We start from the raw sequence: 7,491 nt of genomic DNA on the forward strand, positions 1-7,491 counted from the left end.
TACGGACATTTCATATGTTAAACTAATCTAGTTTAATATCAAGGGCAAAGATTATTGTTTTAAGCCGTCTCATATAAATGTTATATGCTTAAACGATAAGTCCAAGGAATATGTAATTAGGAGAATGTAATTTAAAGAAGTTAGATTCATGAGACCATTATCTTTCGTATACATATCCTAAACGTTCCTAATCATAGGATTGCCAATTGGGCATTGACAGTCCGTTAAGATCAATATGTGTTATGTCTTCTCTCAGGGAGAGTGACTGGTCTCGAGTCATTGGTGTGATTGACACCAAGACAAGCATGTAGGTGCTCAATAGAGAATGAGTCCACTAAACACGATCAACGAGGAGTTCTCATACTCATGTCACATGAGAACTCATGGTTGGGATAATGCAAAGTAGTCCTTTGACCTGAGGCATCATAGTTGTCTTATGGTTAGGTCCTTGATCTTTGACTATGTCAAAGTCACTGTGTCAGAGGGTGTCCACGACATAGTTGGGGTTAAGTCATTTAACCATAGAGGCAGGTGAATGCGCAACAAGGGATCTCTAACCTTCAAACCATTTGAGGGAGAATACTCTATGATATGATTAAGAATCTCTGGCCAGAGTATGAATGAGATTTAGGAAGTCGTTCCAAATCACATTCAAGGTAATCATATAAATAAATGAATCACATTGGATAGTAGACATGATTAAACTATCAAACCAAACAATGTGATCAAGAGTATTGTATTAGAGAAAGACCGTATTGCATTGTAATCCTAAACTGAATAGGTTCTCCATCTCTTCTGATTAGCATGGGTAACCATGACATACTGCTAGGTCTCACTCATGGTTTGTGGAAGCCCTAAACGTGTATAATCACTAAAGGGAGAATTGAAAGTAAGTTTCAATTCACAATCGATTTGAAAGAGTTCTAATCGCCCACTACCTCGCTAAAAGGAACCTAATGGATCGTACACCGTGTAACGTAGAGATTGAAGAAACAACGGAGATGAGTAAGGATAATTAAATGGTTTAATTATTAATGGCAAGGATTAATTAATATGTTAATTAATCAAACAAATAAAGTTCGTCAAAGACCTCGGGTTAGTTTTGGGCCACAAGGCCCAATGGGATTTGAATGTCAAGCCCATTAACACAATGCTCTCCTTTTCTCTTATCCTCCAAGGTCACTCATCTCTTCTTCAAGTCCTTCCTTGGTGTGAAAAAATTGGAGGTTCTCAATTTTGGGAACTTGGAGAATCCTTTCTACCATCCTCCTCCATGAAATCGATAGAACTAAGAAGCAAAGAATAAAGGGCCTCTCCTTGGGTGATTATGAAGGGAAAATTATGAGTTTTCACATATAGGGATTTCAAAATGACTAACATGCATATACAAATCAAATTTAATATACGAAAGCAGCGGAAGCATTTATGACAAATTATCAAAGCTATAGTCATGCAAATCCCCTTCAAGGTTCATAGGTTTATATATAATGCATCAAAACAATTTTAGAGAAGAACAAAGTGAAGGTTTAGTCTAATACCTCTTGATCTAGACTTGAGACTAAGGATGGACCACCTCCAAGCCCTTTGTTCCTTGAACTCCTTGAGCCTAACTTCCCTCCTTGCCTCCTCCACTTTGTTAGAATGAGTGCTCCTAGGTTCTCTTCAAGTTTCCAAAGTAGGAAACCTCTAAAGATCCTCACCCACTAGTGTAGTGAGAAGGATGAAGGAATAACCAAAAGGGTGAAAGATGTGTTAGTAAAAACACCCCTAAGGTGGCCGGCCTTTGTAGTGTTAAAGAGCTATTTTTCTTTTGCCTCTTTGTTGTTTTAACACTTCAAAAACCCTAATGGACAATATCTCTATAAAGTTCCTTATATAGACAAAAAGAAACCTAGTCAACCACTTGACTAAATATCTCTCCCTTTCCACTTAAAGTGGCCGGCCTCTTGTGTTGGATTTGGGCTTTGGGCTTTTATATATTTCAAGTCATCCAATGCTTGAATAAAAGCCCAATGGGTTTAAGCCCAATGGGCCCAATTAAACCCGAACGTTTCTTTAAGCCCAAAACGATCTTTATCGCTTTTATGATTTCTTTAGACTTTCTAAATTAATCACAACACTTAATTAATCCAATTAATTTTTTCCATCATCCATTAGTTACTCACTACAATAGTGTATTGGTGAACAATCTTTTAGGTTCTAATTAACAAGGCAGTGAGGTGATTGGCACCAATCCAATTGATTATATTTAATCCAATCACTTAGTGAATTAAAACATACTTTTAATTCACCTTCTTCTTTGACGACTACATTTAATCATTTAGAAGAACTCACAAGCCATGAGTGACATCTAACCATATATCATGGCTACCCAAGCTAATGTAGAAGTTTGTTCGGAGAACCTATTCAGTTGGAATTACAATGTAATTCGATCCTTCTCTAAAACAATACTCTCAATCACATTACTAGGGTATGGAAATATTATGTCAAACCCCTAATGTGATTATTCCTTCTTATATGATTCTTTTGAGTCATATAGGAACGTTTTCCTTTATTACGCTCGATACTTCGGCCGAAGATTCCCGAATCATATCTTAGAGTATTCTTCCTCTCTTATCGAGGATTAGAGATTCCTTGTTGCGCATACACTTGCCTTCATGACTAAGTGGCTTAACCCCAATTATGCCGTGGACACCCGCGAATGGGGAGACTTTGACATAATCAAAGATTAAGTACTTAACCACAAGACAACGACGATGCCTCAGGTCAAAGGACTACTTACATTATTCCAACCATTAGAGTTACTTGCTTGACATGTGAGTAGACCTCCATGCAAGTACTATCGTTCGATTGTGTTCAGTGAACTCATTCCCTTAATGAGCACCTACATACTTGTCTTAGTGTCACAACACGAATGGGATGAGACTTTCCATCCTTCCATTTGAAGCAGACACAGTATGTACCGGTCTAAGCATTGTCAGTATCCCTCCGACAATCCAATGACCAGGAACCTTTTTGGACATTATGGTTATGTGAAGAAGGTCTCTGTAGTCTAACATCATTAGATTACTTCTTCAATCGATCCATTGTCCATGGATACACTATTTAGGACATATATCGTTTATTAAGATAGTCCTAATTAGTATCTTTGCCATTTGATGTATAAGATTCATCTATACATCGATTTATTTGTCCTGAAAGGTTTCTTCCAAAGATTGACTTTCAGGGCATATTTCCAACAGATTAGCCTTTGCTTATGCAAAGAGGAATCAACAAAGGTATAAAATATCTCAACTCACTTTGTTCTTGAGTTGAGTCTTGGTTCACCTTTTCTACTAGGCTTTGAATTTCATGGGTAATGTTTTGTTTTTGAGTGCATACAAGCATGATTCCACCTTTAAATGTTAATTGCATGCTATAGATGTTGCTCAAATGAACATGTTTTTCACAAAATTTCCTTCAAGTGGTATCAAGGGCCTAGGTCTAGTAGTTGGTGAATCCTTTTGGGTTTTGTAGTTCATAGTCTTTGATTTGAATGTTGTAATTTTTACAAGCTTTATTCTTGCTTCTTTGAATGTAAATTTTGTTAGAAAATTTGCCATCTCAAATGTTGTAGATGTAGTTCATATGAGCATGAATTTTGGAGCTAAATTTTGGTGCCTTGTTTTTGGGAAATTCGGCCAAATCCAAAGGGTGGATTTTTGGGTTCATGTTTGTCTTGTTAAAAGTGTTTTAAAGTGACATTAGGAACCCCTAAGTACCCTAGTATGGTAATATGTTTTTTCCCTTAAGTTTGAGAGTTTTTGGGGTGTCTTTGGGTGAAAAATGTTCATGGAGCTCTTATGGGTTTTCATGGATGTTCTTCATTGTTCTTGTTATGTTTTTGGCAAGAACAAAAAGGTTGGGTATTTTGATTCAAATTTTTGGTTGTTTACATAAAGTTTTTGTTTGTGATGGATGGTTTAAATTTTCAATAAATACCCATACCAATCACTTACACCTTTTCCTTGTTTCAAGGAACCATGTCTTATGGAAACCTAATTTTTCAAACCAACCCATCACCTTTAACTTTTGTTAAAAAATTCAAAAGTGTTATGACACCTCTCACCTACCAAAACCGGCCAACCCTAGAAGTAGGGTACTTTTAGGGCTTTTATGCAATTACATAAAGTTTTGATACTTTTGTGTATTTGTACTTTAACCCGAAAGTTTACGTTTTTACGTAAAGGCCCAAAATCACTAAAGGACAAATTGTTTTGCTCCTTTAATGAAGTTTTTGTATTTGATGAAATTTTTGGGTTCTAGTTGTAATTACATGAAGTAGTGGACTTTTGTGTTCTTACAAAGTGACCTCAAAAGTTTGTGTTTTGTAACATAGCCCAAAAAGTTGAGGTTATTGCATTTGGCCCAAATTAGTTGAGAACAAAATAGTTTTGTATCTTTAAATGAGAATTGGATTTTCATTTCATTTAGCTCCATTTAAATCAATTCTATGGAAACCAAAACCAAATGAAAATGTTGCATTCAAGTTTAATTAGTTAAAGTGTTAATTAATTAAAGAAAGGGTGATTATGAACCTAAGCCTACGATAATTGAGCTATGTGAAAGGCCTTCTCAAATTTGTTTGAACCATGGGAATGAGTAGATTAGATTTTGGTTGTAATTTGATATGATCAAATGTTGTAAAAGAGCATAAGCTCTTCTTTACTTTGAAGTACTCCTTTCTTGTTTTATTTGATATGCATGAAATTAGAGTAGTTGTGTCCAACGCCCAATAGGAAAAACATGCCTAAATATGATTAAACGCGTAACTAAAATCAATCACCATCTCTAGACCGAGATCCAACACTAGGCTCGTGTTGGATCTAATCAAAGGTTCATAGTCATCCTAAGGCCTTAAGGCAACTATATAGTCCATCAATCAATGCAAATCTTATGTTAGTAGTACCATATACTCTTGCTTTAAAACCGTTTTACAAGCATAGTGGGAGTATTATATACAACTAAATCAATCACATGAACCAATAGTTGTAATAGGACCAAATTGTTTTAATAAGATTAAAATGCATGCTTATATGTGATGAGACCTAAAACCCTCAACCAAACCATTATTAAGTTGATAAGCGTGAAAGTGCTTTGAACACTCTTTCGTGGCCTTCCACCGTGGTAGGCTCCGATAGTTTGTGACTCGTACACCAACTTCACCCTATCATGGGGGAGTACAAAGTGCGTGCTTACACTCAAGAGGAGTTCTATATGCATACATGATGTTGTGAAGGTAGGCAATGAGAATGATCAACATCATATCATTGTGAGGTTGTTCTTGAACCCCTACTCGAACTTGCATGGTGGAAATGACTTAACTAAGTGCAATGGAGCCAACATCATATCATTGTGAGGCTTCATTCTCTAGAGGCCAAATAAGATGGGTACTTGCAAGAGATGCAAATGAGTAAGCGTACTCTCTCATTATTATTGATGCTAGCCAACATCATATCATTGTGAGGTGGGCTTGGTAATGATGAGTCTCTCATACCCTACTAAGAGTTTCCTTCAAAACTCTCGAATTCCTATAAGGGATATGGAATTTGCCAAAATAGTGGGTGATGCTATTTGATTTAAAGACCCGAATCAAATGGCGTAAAATCAATCAATTTATATTCGTTATGTATTTATTTACCAATATATTTGCAAACGCTATCCAAAACTTGACAAAGAAAAAGCCGAAATCTTTAGTTTTCGGACTTGGTACTACAATCCCATAGATTGTCTATAATGGCTTGTATATGTACCCAAGTAGTCTCATCCTCACAATCTTCCTATTGATAATGTATCATTGGATGAACATGTTAGATAAGTCTATCATAAAGAGGACAACACTTTTAATGTCATAATTCTTCAATTACAAATTGTTGTATGAAGAAATAAGAGTTGCTTTGAACAACCCTTAGCTAACGCAAACATTAGTGCTTATTTCTTTGTTACATGAACAAGGAACTTGAGAAGTAAGCACAAGGGCATGGACACTTTATGTGCCATGATTCTTCACTTACAAATTGTTGTATAAAGAAATGAGAGTTGGCTTGAACAACTCTTGAAAGTTTGTAATTATGTTTAGAACATAATGGTTGGTTGACAAAAATAGTCCATCAACATAGACTTATGATGATTTTGAATCATTGAGTGTCGAAGTGTTAAACCACGTCTAGAGACGGAAACTAGGCATGGACTTCACTTTTGTGTCCCTATCCAAATGGTTCACTAAGTTTATTGTAAACTATATAGTGAACAATAACCACACGCTCTCCAAATCGTTTGATGTGTATAACACAATTGAAATAAGTTTCAAGAGAGATAGTGGGAGTTTAGGGACCATGACTATTGTAGTCAAAGGAGAAGTCAAATGAAGAAGGGGAAATAACTCCAAGGGAACAAACTTTCTTTATGAAAGGATGGACATTGGAAGGGGTATTTGCAAGAAATGTCTTGCAAGTGTCAAGAACACACCTTTCGAAGGTGTTGTAAATTGTTCTTGAAAAGTTCAAAGCAGTTGGTTCTTCTACTTGAATGCTTGATTCCGTATTAGTAACTATGTTTTACAATCATTGTAAAAGTGTGGCTAATAAGAAGTAGAAGATTAATGAGAGAATAGAAAGTACTTCACATTCAGAACGTGAAGCAAATGTTGATCTCTGCGAAAGTAGATCGTACTTACTTCCTCACATGAACTACCAAAGAAATTTTAAAAACCAAAGATTGTCTTTACATTCCAATTTTAAGGAACTTAATTCCGTCACTATAAGAGATGGATGAATGTTTTGTTTGACAAAACATTGTTCTTTATTAATGAATGATTAGATTATTGTAATCTAATTGATTATCTCTACAGTATAGATGATATGGTAGTGTTAACTATTTAGAATATAACGATGCTTAAAACCCAAAAGGTTGCAAGGTATTGACCAATCCCAACTGAGTTGTGATACCTCTAAAACATAAATTACGAGTTGGTCATAGATGGATGCTTTGGATCGTTAGATCCGTATCCAATGCCTTCTTGTTAAAATTGTATAGAGGCAAAATGTTTGAATCTTTATTCTTTTGGAAAGGAAGAAAGAATCACAAAGTTGTTGAGGTTAATTCACTTAGATGTTAGTGGCACTTGTCCACAACATAATACTACTTATGTTGTATGACATTCACCGAAGATCGCTCTCGGTTGGACTATCATTTTTTTTGAATAAACACAAGTCCGAATACTTTGCAAAAGGTTTCAAAGATTTGGGGTTGTGTGCTAATAAGCAATATTTGTTTGAGAATTATCTTGTCGATATCCTTAAATTAACATTTGGGTATTACTTTTATTAACCAACTAACAAATGTTGTTTTGCTGGGTAGTTCATTGAAATCCTACAATATGATTTGCCTAAGTTCAAATGAACGAGAGATAGAACTCAAAGAATGGGTTCTTTGAGAGACAAGATGATAATC

This window comes from Malus sylvestris, chromosome 4, assembly GCF_916048215.2.
Source record: "Malus sylvestris chromosome 4, drMalSylv7.2, whole genome shotgun sequence".
Lineage (NCBI taxonomy): Eukaryota > Viridiplantae > Streptophyta > Magnoliopsida > Rosales > Rosaceae > Malus > Malus sylvestris.